This window comes from Triticum urartu, chromosome 5A (assembly GCF_056163025.1).
Source record: "Triticum urartu cultivar PI428250 chromosome 5A, HENAU_Tu73, whole genome shotgun sequence".
Lineage (NCBI taxonomy): Eukaryota > Viridiplantae > Streptophyta > Magnoliopsida > Poales > Poaceae > Triticum > Triticum urartu.
Genome location: NC_141877.1, coordinates 283,881,059 through 283,894,975, shown reverse-complemented (window position 1 = coordinate 283,894,975; position 13,917 = coordinate 283,881,059). Strand labels below are relative to the sequence as shown.

The 13,917-nt window shown below is 44.3% G+C and overlaps 1 long non-coding RNA gene across 1 annotated transcript; it reads right to left on the bottom strand.

Annotated features, from left to right (window-relative positions):
• Window positions 1–7,308: 7,308 nt before the first annotated feature.
• LOC147971073 (uncharacterized) lies at window positions 7,309–8,174 on the bottom strand. Its single transcript, XR_015603285.1, has 3 exons — window positions 7,935–8,174; window positions 7,770–7,827; window positions 7,309–7,684 (listed from the first exon to the last, which is right to left on the bottom strand). It is a non-coding gene; the product is annotated as an uncharacterized LOC147971073 (long non-coding RNA).
• Between the last annotated feature and the right edge of the window lie 5,743 nt (window positions 8,175–13,917).

The window sequence follows — 13,917 nt, the reverse complement described above, 5'->3', positions numbered from 1 at the left end:
TCATCCACGGGGTATCTATCCAGCACTACTGCGTCGCCCGGGGCGGAACCCACGCTGCTTCTCGGCATGGATGGGGTGGTGGTATCCAATGCTGGATCATCCGCTAGCTGCTGCAGCTGCTGAGACCCCCTTTGCTGGCTAAGTGAGTCGATCTGCTCCTGCTGCCGCTGGAATTTAGCTGCCAATTCCGCTTGACTTGCTTCTAGGCCTTGAAGGCGTTCATAGTCGAGCTTCCTTTGCTCCTCCTCCATCTTCCTCTTCTTCTCCTCCGCAATCTTCTTTCTCGCACGGGTTCTGTAGTCGGCGTTCCAGTCCGAAAACCCCTCATACCACGGAATAGCGCCCTTGCCTCGTGTTCTTCCCGGGTGTTCAGGATTTCCCAGGGCACGCGTAAGCTTGTCGTTCTCTCTGTTGGGCTGGAACACCCCCGATCGAGCCTCTTCTATTGCAACAAGTAGCGCATCGTCGGCTCCGTTCAGACATGCCTTCGTTGAAACATTGCCTGTCTTCGGGTCCAACTCCCCCCCCCATGCACATAGAACCAAGTCCTGCACCTGGGGGGCCAGCTCTTACTAACCGGAGTGACACCTGCATCCTCCATCTCTTTCTCAGACTTATCCCACTTAGGCATTGCCACCGCGTAGCCACCTGGCCCCAGCTTATGGAACTTATCCTTTTTTCGGCATTGGCCTTGTTTATTCTCGACCGTTCCTTAGCTAATTCTGAATCCTTGAATTTCACGAAATCGTCCCAATGAGCACTTTGATTCTCTAGTATCCCCTCGAATACTGGAGTCTTCCTTCCTCCCTTGACGTACTTCTCCCACGTCATTCTCTTGTGGTTCTTGAATGCAACCGCCATCTTCCTAAAAGTAGCGTCCTTGACTTTCCGCACGTCTGCTTCTGTGAAATTATCTGGTAAGGTGAAATGTTCCATGAGAGTATCCCAAAGCAGATTTTTTTGCTTCTCGTCGACAAAAGTAACATCTGGACGTGGATTTGCTGGCTTTCTCCATTCTTGAAGGGAGATCGGGAGTTGGTCCTTCACAATAACTCCGCACTGACGAACGAACTTGTCCGCAATCTTCTTAGGCGCTAATGGTTCGCCATTAGGTCTGATTGCCTCGATATTGTACTTTACGCCCTCCTTCAACTTTTTGTTCGGGCCTCGTTTCGTCCTTTTGCCTGAAGATTTGCTCGATCCGGATGGCTGAAAGAAGAAAGATCGATTCGTTAATATATCTTCAACTCATTTAAAACATGCGATGATCACCAGATTCCTGCTTATATAAATATATATACCTCGCCGGTGTTTGTTGTTTCAGGATCAACATGTTCTTCGTCGTAGTTCATGACTTCATCTTCTCGGTCGTCGTGATCGAATATCATATCACCCTCTCCGGTGTTGTTTAGAAATTCGGAGCCGTCAAAATCTTGTTCATTCTGATCATCATCTGGCCCGCGTATGATATCGAGCATGGTCTGTTCTCTATCTCTGTCGGTATTGTCCGCCATAGCTTTTATTTAACTATGCCAAAAGAAATATAAAACAATTTAGTATAATCTCGAATACATCGTCTCGAATAATAGATATAATCTTGAATACATCATCTCGAATAATAGATATAATATTGAATACATCACTAGCTAGCACTAATAAAGATCGAATAGTACAGAGTAATCTAGGCCACTCGCGGTTCCTGAGGTGCGGGCGGTGGACACCCAAAGAGAAGGAACCATCACTGGATCATAGCTCGGGTGATCTCCCCAAAGAACCTGCCAGGTATTGGAGAACCTGACGTCCATAGCAGCCATGTAGCAATGGACGTGCTCGTCCTCCTCCCTGACACGGCGACGTACCACATCCGGCGGGGCCGGCTCCCTCCGCACCGAAAGTGGCCCACGTGAATGCCACCAAAGGATATGAGGGTCGACGACGGGACCCGGGGCCGGGTTCCTCACCAAGCGTCGCGCCCCTGAAGGTAGCACCTCCCAGTGCCAGCCCGGCGGAGCCCAGTCCCGGACATGGGTCCTCTGAAGCAGGACGTCGTCGCGGACGTGTCGGGCCAGGCATCGTCGACAACAAAATACTATATGCCGCAAAAGTAAAGTAACATTTTTTAAATGATGGATTGTGATGATTTCATATATGCAAATTCTAAATTTTATAACTAAAAATATAAGAAACTAAAAAAACATCGATCATCGTCTAACAATTTGAAATTAATCTAATTCATCTAGCTAGCTAAAACTAACATTTCCAAAATTTCTAACATTTCTATATAACTAACATTTCTATAACATTTGACATTATATATATATTATAACTAACATTTCTACATACTATTTGACATTAATCTAATCTAATTAATTAATTCATCTAAAACTTGGTATGAAAAATAGAAAAAACTAAAAGCTAAAAACAGAAAAATTGTGTGTGTGTGCGCGTCTAGTGTGTGTGTAGTGTGTGTGTGTGTGCATGTAGTGTGTGTGTGCGCGCGCGCGTGTGTGTGTGCGCACGGTCGGCGCTGGCGCCGGTGTGCGCTACGATCGATTGGAGACGAGGAGAGGGGCCGGGGGAGGGGCTCACAGCGCGCGCGGGCAAGGTCGAGGCGACGGCGAGGGCGAGGTCGATCCAAAGGCGACGGCGACGGCGAAGCGAGGGGATCGGCGACCGGGACGGCGACGGGGGTGCCGTGGAGTCGACGGGGACGACGCGACGAGGACGGGGGCGTCGCGGAGTCGACGGGGACGGCGCGACGGGGGCGGCGACGGCGCGGGACGGGGCGGCGGCAGAGAGAAGTGGGAGATGAGAAACTGAAAATTTTCGAAGTGCTTCTTATATAGGGGACACCTTTAGTACCGGTTGGAGCCACCAACCGGTACTAAAGGCCTGTTTTGGCCAGGCCAAGCGGGGGGGGGGGGAGCACCCCCCTTTAGTACCGGTTCCTGGCTCCAACCGGTACTAAAGGCCCCCCTTTAGTACCGGTTGGTGCCACGACCCGGTACTAAAGGGGTTGCGCTGCCAGGCGAGGGGCGCAGAAGTTTCGTCCCACCTCGCTAGCCGAAGGGCGCTCACACCTGCTTATAAGCCCCGCCGCCGCTGCTGTCTCGAACTCCTCTCTAATGCAGGCCTTCTGGGCCTACCTCTGCTACTCTGCCCTGTGGGGCCCATTGGGCTTGCGGGCCTGCATCCTGGCCCAACAACAGGTTGGGTTTCTAGTCGTATGCAGGCCGCTGTGGCCCGGTAGGTGGGCTTTTTTCATTTAGTTTTTTCTTTTCTGCTTTATTTATTTTGTTTTATTTATTTTTAGTTGTTTTTTGCTGTATTTAGAGTTTCTTTGTGAATATTTTTGATAGTTTTTAGAAACTTTCAGTTAGTGCCGGTAGTTTTTAAATTTGAATAATTTAAATTTTGAATTATTTGAAATTTGTGTGAATCACTAGTTTGTGAATAACTTAACTTTTAAAATACATTTTCCAGTGATTCTTTTTTCTTATGTTTAATATTAGTGTGTTTTATCATTATATTCAATTTGGTAATGCTTAAGTTATTTAAAAATGAAATGCCTTTGTAACGGATGAGTTTTCGTCCGAAACCCTGATACTTCGAAACAGATTGTCCATTTTGTACACGAAGTATATCCAGTTTTTGCGGTAACCCTCTCTACTTCTTTGCACATGCTATGTGGGTGAAATTATGATACCATGCCAACTTTCATCCTTTTCTGAGTTCATTTGAAATGCTTTTCAATTTCAGGGTCATTTAGCTGGAAAAAAATCAATAAATGCATGAAAGAATTTGCTTGCACATAAAATTTCTTCGCGTTTCAAATGCCAAAACACATAACTAGCTACCCTAACTATTACAGAGATTCCCTCCTGGGTGTGAAACACAGAAGAAAGTCATGATAGCTAAGCCGATCACATCCCAGATCTTTGGGTGTGAAACTTTTTCTTCGCGTGTGTCCCTTTGCGTCGTAGCCATGGAAAATCTTCATCATTTAACGGGATGCTCGGGTCAATATTCACTGTGAATGGAGCAATTTCATCAAACTTTTCATAATCTTCTGACTTGTCTGTCTTGTCATCCACTCCCACGATGTTTCTCTTCCCAGAAAGAACTATGTGCCGCTTTGACTCATCGTACGATGCATTCGCTTCCTTATCTTTTCTTTTTCTTGGCTTGGTAGACATGTCCTTCACATAGAAAACCTGTGCCACATCATTGGCTAGGACGAATGGTTCGTCTGCATACGCAAGATTGTTGAGATCCACTGTTGTCATTCCGTACTGCGGGTCTTCCGTTACCCCGCCTCGTGTCATATTGACCCATTTGCACCGAAACAAAGGGACCTTCAAACCACGTCGATAGTCAAGTTCCCATATGTCCTGTATATAACCATAATATGTTTCCTTTCCCGTCTTGGTTTCTGCATCAAAGCGGACACCACTGTTTTGGTTGGTGCTCTTCTTATCTTGGGCGATCGTGTAAAATGTATTACCATTTATCTCGTACCCTTTGAAAGTCATTATATTCGAAGATGGTAACTGGGACAGCAAGTACAGGTCATCTTCAATAGAGGTGTCATGCATGGTACGTGCTTGCAACCAGCTGGCGAAACTCCTGGTTTGTTCACGTGTAATCCAGTCATCAGACCGCTCCGGGTGTTTGGAGCGTAGCAAATTATTGTGTTCATCCATATACGGAGCCACCAAGGCGGAATTCTGTAGAACTGTGTAGTGTGCTTCAGTGAGAGAATGTCCGTCCATACATATTATTTGTTCCCCTCCTAGCGTGCCTTTTCCATCCAGTCTGCCCTTATGCCGCGATTCAGGAACACCAATCGGCTTAAGGTCAGGAATAAAGTCAATACAAAACTCAATGACCTCCTCATTTTGACGGCCCGTGGAGATGCTTCCTTCTGGCCTAGCACGGTTATGAACATATTTCTTTAAGACTCTCATGAACCTCTCAAAGGGGAACATATTGTGTAGAAATACAGGACCCAAAACGTTAATCTCTTCGCATAGGTGAACTAGGACGTGCGTCATGATGTTGAAGAAGGATGGTGGGAACACCAACTCGAAACTGACAAGACATTGCACCAAATCATTCTGTAACCTTGGTATGATTTCTGGATCGATTACCTTCTGAGAGATTGCATTGAGAAATGCACATAGCTTCACAATGGCTAATCGAACGTTTTCCGGTAAAAGCCCCCTCAATGCAACCAGAAGCAGTTGCGTCATAATCACGTGGCAGTCATGAGACTTTAGGTTCTGGAACTTTTTCTCTGCCATGTTTATTATTCCCTTTATATTCAACGAGAAGCCAGACGGTACCTTAATACTGAGCAGGCATTCAAAGAAGATTTCCTTCTCTTCTTTGGTAAGAGCGTAGCTTGCATGACCCTGATGTATGCCGTCTTTTCCGTGCATACGTTGCTGGTCCTCTCGTGCCTCAGGTGTATCTTTTGTCTTCCCATACATGCCCAAGAAGCCAAGCAGGGTCACACAAAGATTCTTCGTCACGTGCATCACGTCGATTGCGGAGCGGACCTCGAGGTCTTTCCAATAGGGCAGGTCCCAAAATATAGATTTCTTCTTCCACATGGGTGCGCATCCGTCAGCGTCATTCGGAACAGGTTGTCCACCAGGACCCTTTCCAAAGACCACCTTCAAATCCTTGGCCATATCATGTACATCAGCACCAGTACGGTGGCGAGGCTTCGTCCGGTGATCTGCCTCACCTTTGAAATGCTTGCCTTTCTTTCTTACGGGATGCCTGCTCGGAAGAAATCAACGATGTCCCAGGTACACATTCTTCTTACAATTAGCCAAATATATACTGTCGGTATCGTCCAAACAGTGCGTGCATGCGCGGTATCCCTTGTTTGTCTGTCCTGAAAGGTTACTGAGAGCAGGCCAATCATTGATGGTCACAAACAACAACGCCTTTAGGTCAAATTCTTCCCCCATGTGCTCATCCCACGCACGTACACCTGTTCCATTCCACAGTTGTAAGAGTTCTTCAACTAATGGCCTTAGGTACACATCAATGTCGTTGCCGGGTTGCTTAGGGCCTTGAATGAGCACTGGCATCATAATGAACTTCCGCTTCATGCACAACCAAGGAGGAAGGTTATACAAACATAGAGTCACAGGCCAGGTGCTATGGTTGCTGCTCTGCTCCCCAAAAGGATTAATGCCATCTGCGCTTAGACCAAACCATACGCTCCTTGCGTCATCTGCAAACTCCTTCCCGTACTTTCTTTCGATTTTTCTCCACTGCGACCCGTCAACGGGTACTCTCAACTTTCCGTCTTTCTTACGGTCTTCTCTGTGCCATCGCATCGCCTTGGCATGCTCTTTGTTTTGGAACAAACGTTTCAACCGTGGTATTATAGGAGCATACCACATCACCTTGGCAGGAATCTTCTTCCTGGGGCGCCGGCCCTCGACATCACCAGGGTCATCGCGGCAGATCTTATAGCGCAATGCACCACATACCGGGCAAGCGTTCAAATCCTCATACTCACCGCGGTAGAGGATGCAATCATTAGGGCATGCATGTATCTTCTGCACCTCTAACCCTAGAGGGCAGACAACCTTCTTTGCTTCGTAGTTACTCTCGGGCAATTCGTTGTCCTCTGGAAGCATATCCTTTATCATTACCAGCAACTTTCCAAATCCCTTGTCAGATACACCATTCTCTGCCTTCCATTGCAGCAATTCCAGTGTGGTGCCCAGCTTTTTCTTGTCACCTACGCAATTCGGGTACAACAATTTTTTGTGATCCTCTAACATGCGCTGCAACTTCTTCTTCTCCAAATCACTTGCGCAGTTTCTCTTTGCATCAGCAATGGCCCGACCTAGATCATCAACGGGCTCATCTGATGCCTCTTCTTCAGCTTCTTCCCGCATTGCCGGCTCAGCTTCTTCCCGCATTACCGGCTCAGCTTCTTCCCCCATTGTTGTATCATCGTATTCAGGGAACCCATGGCCAGGATAGCTGTCGTCGTCCTCTTCTTCTTCATTGTCTTCCATCATAACCCCTCTTTCTCCGTGCTTGGTCCAAACATTATAATGGGGCATGAAACCGGTCTTAAACAGGTGGACGTGAATGGTTCTTGACGTAGAGTAATTGTGACCATTCTTACAGCGAGCACATGGACAAGGCATAAAACCATCCGCCCGCTTGTTTGCCTCAGCCACAAGCAGAAAAGTACGCACGCCCTCAACGAACTGGGGAGAGCATCGGTCATCGTACATCCATTGCCGGCTCATCTTCATTACACAACACCGAATAGACCAAATTAATACAAGTTCATACATAAAGTTCATACAACACTTAAATGCAACAAACAAATAACTCTCTAGCTAAAGCATTTAAATGCAACAACAAATACGATCAAGATCGCAACTAAGGTAACAATGGATCCAACAGCATAATGATACCAAGCCTCACTATCGATGGCATATTTTCTAATCTTTCTAATCTTCAAGCGCATTTTCTCCATCTTGATCTTGTGATCATCGACGACATCAGCAACATGCAACTCCAATTCCATCTTCTCCCCCTCAATTCTTTTCAATTTTTCTTTCAAGTACTCGTTTTCTCTTTCAACTAAATTTAACCTCTCGGCAATAGGGTCGGTTGGAATTTCAGGTTCAGATACCTCCTAGAAAAAATTTCTATGTCAACTTGATGGGCATAATTTGTCATAAACACGAAATGCAACTAGTTTTAAAAGAGAATATACATACCACATCCGAATCATAACAAGGACTAGGGCCGACGGGGACGGATATCAAAACCATGGCACTATATGTATAACAAACAACGTACGGGTAAGATAATTATACGAGTAACTATATATCTAAATCACAAACATCAATTTTTATATAAAATTTCATGAACAAGAGGCTCACCACAAGGTGGTGCCGGCGACGGGACGGTGCGGGCGATCGACGGTGGCTACGATGGAGATTTAGAAGGCACTAAGTAAACCACACCTACATATGCAAACTAAGTGTTATTTTTGACCTCAAATTGCATATAAATCAAATACTAGCACATATATATATATATATATATCCTCCCAAATTACTAAACTCACAAATTAATCACTATATAAACCAATGCAAGAGCTAATCTAGCAATGAGAGATGAAAGGACAAAGTTGCTAACCTTTGTGATCATTTGAATGGATGAGGGCCTTCAAATCTTGACAAATTTTGGGCAAATTTTGTGATGAACTCGAGAGGAAGAAGGGAAGAACAGAGGAGAGGGCCGGAGAGGGGAAAGGGGGAAGAACAGAGTGCTGGTGGACGAAGGGTTTATATAGGACGACCTTTAGTACCGGTTCGTGGCACAAACCGGTACTAAAGGTGCTGGAGGGGCCCCACTCTGGCAACATCCTGCCACCACTCTCATTAGTACCGGTTCGTGGCACGAACCGGTGCTAAAGGTTAGCCACGAACCGGTACTAATGAAAGCGTCCCGGCTAGCCGTTGGAACCGACACTAATGTATACATTAGTGCCGGCTCAAATACAAACCGGCACTAATGTGCTTCACGATTGACCCTTTTTCTACTAGTGACAGTATAATTGGTGCAACAAACCCAAATTGCAAGTACCATGCCTTGAACCTGGGTGGGTGGGAAGGCATCAACCCCTTCCCACCACTAGGCTATGCCTTAGTCTGCAACCCGACATAGGTAGTAGAGGTAAATTCTCTATAGATTTTATGAAGGTGTTATTCCTCATAATAAGTCTGCTAGTCAATGCTTGGATGAGTTTGATAATTTTATTATTAAAAAAGAAAATTTCAATGCTTATGTTTGTAGACAATTGAAACGTAATGCTTATATGCTTGACCGCTTGGGTGATTATATGAGTAGATATGTTAATGATCTTAAGCTTATTAGTAAACATGCTTCTATGGTAAAAACTCAAGTAGAACAAGTACTTAAGGCACAAGATGATTTTCTCAATGAGATGAATAGTAAGAACAATGATAATGCTCTTAGGGTTATGACTAGAGGTGGTAAGATGACTCGGGAACCTTTGTATCCTGAGGGCCATCCTAAGAGAATTGAGCAAGATTCTCAGAGATTTAATACTGATGCACCTAGTCCTTCTAATAAAAAGAAAAGGAAAACTGATAGGACTTTGCATGCTTCTAGTGAACCTGTTATAGACACACCTGAGAATCCCAATGATATTTCTATTTCTGATGCCGAGACACAATCTGGTAATGAGCATGAACCTAGTGATAATGTTAATGATGATGTTCAACCTAGTAATGATAATGATGTAGAGATTGAACATGTTGTTGATCTTGATAACCCACAATCAAAGAATCAATGTTGTGATAAGAGAGACTTTGTTGCTAGGAAGCATGGTAAAGAAAGAGAATCATGGATCTAGAAACCAATGCCCTTTCCTCTCAAACCATCCAAGAAAAAGGATGATGAGGATTTTGAGCGCTTTGCTAAAATGATTAGATCTATCTTTTTGCGTATGCGTTTGACTGATATTCTGAAAATGTCTCCTTATGCCAAGTATATGAAAGATATTGTTACAAATAAAATAAAGATACCGGAGCTGAATTTTCCACCATGCTTGCTAATTATACTTTTAAGGGTGGAATACCAAAGAAACTAGGAGATCCAGGAGTACCAACTATATCGTGCTCCATTAAAAGAAACTATGTTAAAACTGCTTTATGTGATCTTGTTGTCGGTGTTAGTGTTATGCCTTTCTCTTTGTATCGTAGAATTGATTTGAATAAGTTGACACCTACTGAAATCTCTTTGCAAATGGCTGATAAATCATCTGCTATACCCATCGGTATTTTTGAGGATGTGCCTATTGTGGTTGCAAACATTACTATCTTAACGGACTTTGTTATTCTTGATATTCCCGAGGACGACAGTATGTTGATCATCCTTGGTAGACCCTTTTTGAATACTGCAGGGGCTGCTATTGATTGCAACAAGGGAAATGTTACTTTTCATGTTAATGGTAATGAGCATACGGTACACTTTTCAAAGAAACAACCTCAAGTAAATAATATCAACTCTATTGGAAAATTTTCAACTATTACTATTGGAGGTTTTGAATTCCCTCTTCCTACTGTCAAAAAGAAATACGATATTCTTATTGTTGGGGACATGCATATCCCCGTTGAGGTAACCTAGTTTTATTCGAAAGTTCTCCGGTTTCATGTTCGGATGAAGTTTGTTAATAAGACTTGATCAACCTTGTTAATGGATTCCTTTTGATGGGCATGAGATGGATGAATTTAGAAAGCACAACTCTCTGTACTCACTTTTTACTTTATGTTATTTAGAATAAATAAAGCAAAAATAGAATTATCCATATGTTTTCTGAATTATCCATGCAATAAAACAAATGTCCCGGAAATAAAAGTTCTCCAAATGCCCTGAAAATTTAGTATCATTTTTTTATCAAATATTTTAGAATTTATGACACTGAGATTGCACCAGGGGGCTGCACCAATGGGCCACAAGGGTGGAGGGCGCACCCCCTGCCTTATGGGTCCCACGTGGGTCCCCCTCACTTATTCCAGCACCCATCCACTTTGTCTTCCTCCAGAAAAAAATCTTCCCGTTTCTCAAACCCGTGTTCTAGCTCATCTTGCTGCCATTTTAAATCTCCTTGTGCAAATCTCCATTTGCAAAACTGTATTGGGGGATTGTTCTTCGGTATGTGACTCCTCCAATGTTCCAATTAGTTTTTGTTCTAGTGCTTTATTTATTGCAAATTTTTGTTGTTGTGGTGACCTTGTTCTTGAGCTTGCATGTCAAATTTATATGGTATAAAGTAATTTTGATGCATGATATAGCCTCTAGGCACTTGTAGGAGTAGTTGCTATCAATCTTGTTGAGTTTGGTTGACTTTTACTTTGAGTTACTAAAAATTTCAGAAATTTTCCAGAGGAAGAAAAATGTTTAGGAAAATGTACCAAGGTGGTTCCACGAGGAAGCAAGCACCGAGGCTCGCGATATGTGAGCTGGACCTTGAACTACCAAGGGAAGCTCAAGTGCGACCTTGTGAATGGCCGTCGGATGAATTCATGGTTCATGCAGGTTTCAAGGATGAATTTGATGCGTATGTATGGAATGTTGATCTTGAGGACTTCGTATCAGATAAGTGTCCTCAGTACTGTCAACTCACTGATTCATTGGTGCAAAGGTTTAATTTTACATCTCGGCGCAATACCCACACTATTTTATTAGATCTTTATGATGAATCATATACCATGGACCTTGAAGATTTTACCACTGCATGCAAAATTCCATAGTGGGGCATTCATAGCGAGCCTCACAAAACTGAATACAATGTTTTCCTTACTAGCATCACTCTAGGAGAAACTAGAAATATCACACAAGCCTCCATGGGGAGCATTCATTTTACTGCCATACATTATTTTTCTCTCTTCATAGGCAGATGCATTAATGGTAAACATGATCATAGCCACCTTTGTGCATCGGATCTTAGTGTCCTCAAGTGTGCAGTGTTGGGTGATACATCTCTGACGTATCTATAATTTATGAAGTATTCATGCCATGTTTACAACAATTTTATATGGTTTTGGTATGATTTGATTAGAACTAACCCAGACTGACGCTCTTTTTAGCAGAACTACCGTGGCGTCGTTTTTTGTGCAGAAATAAAAGTTCACGGAATGGGCTGAAAATTTAAGATGCTTTTTACGGACCAAAAGAGAACCCCGAAGCACAAGAGTTGGACCAGAAGAGCCCCGAGGCGACGACAAGGTAGGGGGCGCGCCCTACCCCACGGGAGGGTGCTCCTACCTTGTCGCTGCCGCGTGGACTCCCTTGACATGAGACCAATGCCAAAAATTCCTATAAATACCAAAAACCCCAGAAATAAACCTAGATGGGAGTTCCACCACCGCAAGCCTATGTAGCCACGAAAAATCAATCTAGGCCTTCTCCGGCACCCTGCTGGAGGGGGCCATCATCACCGGAGGCCATGGAGGAGGATCCTAGAGGGGCCATCAGCACGATGGAGGCCAAGGACCAAAGGGAGAACCTCTCCCCATCTAGGTGGAGGCCATGGAGGAGGAAGCACAAGGGGGAGACCCTCTCCCCCTCTCTCTCGGTGGTGCCGGAGTGCCACTGGGGGAACCATCGCCGCGGTGATCGTCTTCATCAACATAACCATCTTCATCACATTCCTCATCTCTTTTCAGCGGTCCACTCTCTCGCACCCTGCTGTAATCCCCTACTTGAACATGGTGCTTTATGCCACATATTATGTTCCAATGATGTGTTGCTCTCTATGATGTTTTGAGTAGATTTATTTTGTCTTTTGGGTTGATTGATGATACAGATTGGTTTGAGTTGTATGTTTTGTTTTGGTGCTGTCCTATGGTGCCTTTTGTGCCGCGCACATGTGAGGGATTCCCGCTGTAGGGTGCTGCAATACATTCATGATTCGTTTATAGTGGGTTGCTTGAGTGACAGAAGCATAAACCCGAGTAAGGGGGTTGTTGCGTATGGGATAATGGGGAGTTGATACTTTAATGCTATGGTTGGGTTTTACCTTAATGATCTTTAGTAGTTGTGGATGCTTGCTAGAGTTCCAATCTGAAAGTGCAACTAATCCCTAGGTGGTTTTGGTAATTATTAAGAACATATAGCTCATTGAACTAATATCCATTCAAGATAATCTTTTCAGAAAGTTCAATGATTGGCATGGCATTGACTAGAGATGTGGACCCCTCAAAATTCTAAGGACACACGTTGGCTCAAGCTCAAGACTCTACATTTTCATTTTAGTGATCCAAGATCACATTGAGTCCATAAGAAAAGCCAATACTATTAAAAGGGGATGAGGTATTGCTTAATTGCTTGCTAGCTCAAAATGCTTAGTGATATGCACCAAAAGCCCTCAACCACTTTCTCATATCCACATATGTCCCAAACCAAAAGTCAAACTCAGCCCCACCGATTTGATCATCCGGCGCCATCGAGTTTGTTTGACATAGCCATAGCCAGAAACCCTAATCAGTTCGGTCTCACCGAGATGGGATTGCAAACTCTCTGTTTCCCTTTGTAACATTTCGGTCTAACCGAGATGAGCGATCGGTCCCACCGAGTTCGCAATGCAAACTCTCTGTTTCCTTTTCATAATGTTTCGGTCTCACCAAAATGAGCGATCGGTCCCACCGAGTTTGCCTGACCAACTCTCTGTTTGCCTATTACAGAAATCGGTCTCACCGAGTTCATGTGCTCGGTCTCACTCAGATTACGTTATGCCCTAACCCTAATGAAATCGGTCCCACTGAGTTGACATGTTGGTCCCACCGAAAAGCCCAATATTTACATTTCGAACTAAATCGGTCTGACCGAGTTCCAGTATTCGGTCCGACCGAGTTTGGTAAATTGTGTGTAAGGGTTAGATTTTGTGTGGAGGCTATATATACCCCACCACCCATCCTCCATTGGAGGAGAGAGCCATCAGAACGTGCCTACACTTCTAGCATTCATTTTTTGAGAGAGAACCACCTACTCATGTGTTGAGACCAAGATATTCCAATCCAACCACAAGAATCTTGATCTCTAGCCTTCCCCAAGTTGCTTTCCACTCAAATCATCTTTCCACCATATCCAAATCTTGGTGAGAGAGTTGAGTGTTGGGGAGACTATCATTTGAAGCTCAAGAGCAAGGAGTTCATCATCAACACACCATCTATTACCTTTTGGAGAGTGGTGTCTCCTAGATTGGTTAGGTGTCACTTGGGAGCCTCCGTCAAGATTGTGGAGTTGAACCAAGGAGTTTGTAAGGGCAAGGAGATCGCCTACTTTGTGAAGATCTACCCAAGTGAGGCAAGTCCTTCATGCGCGATGGCCATG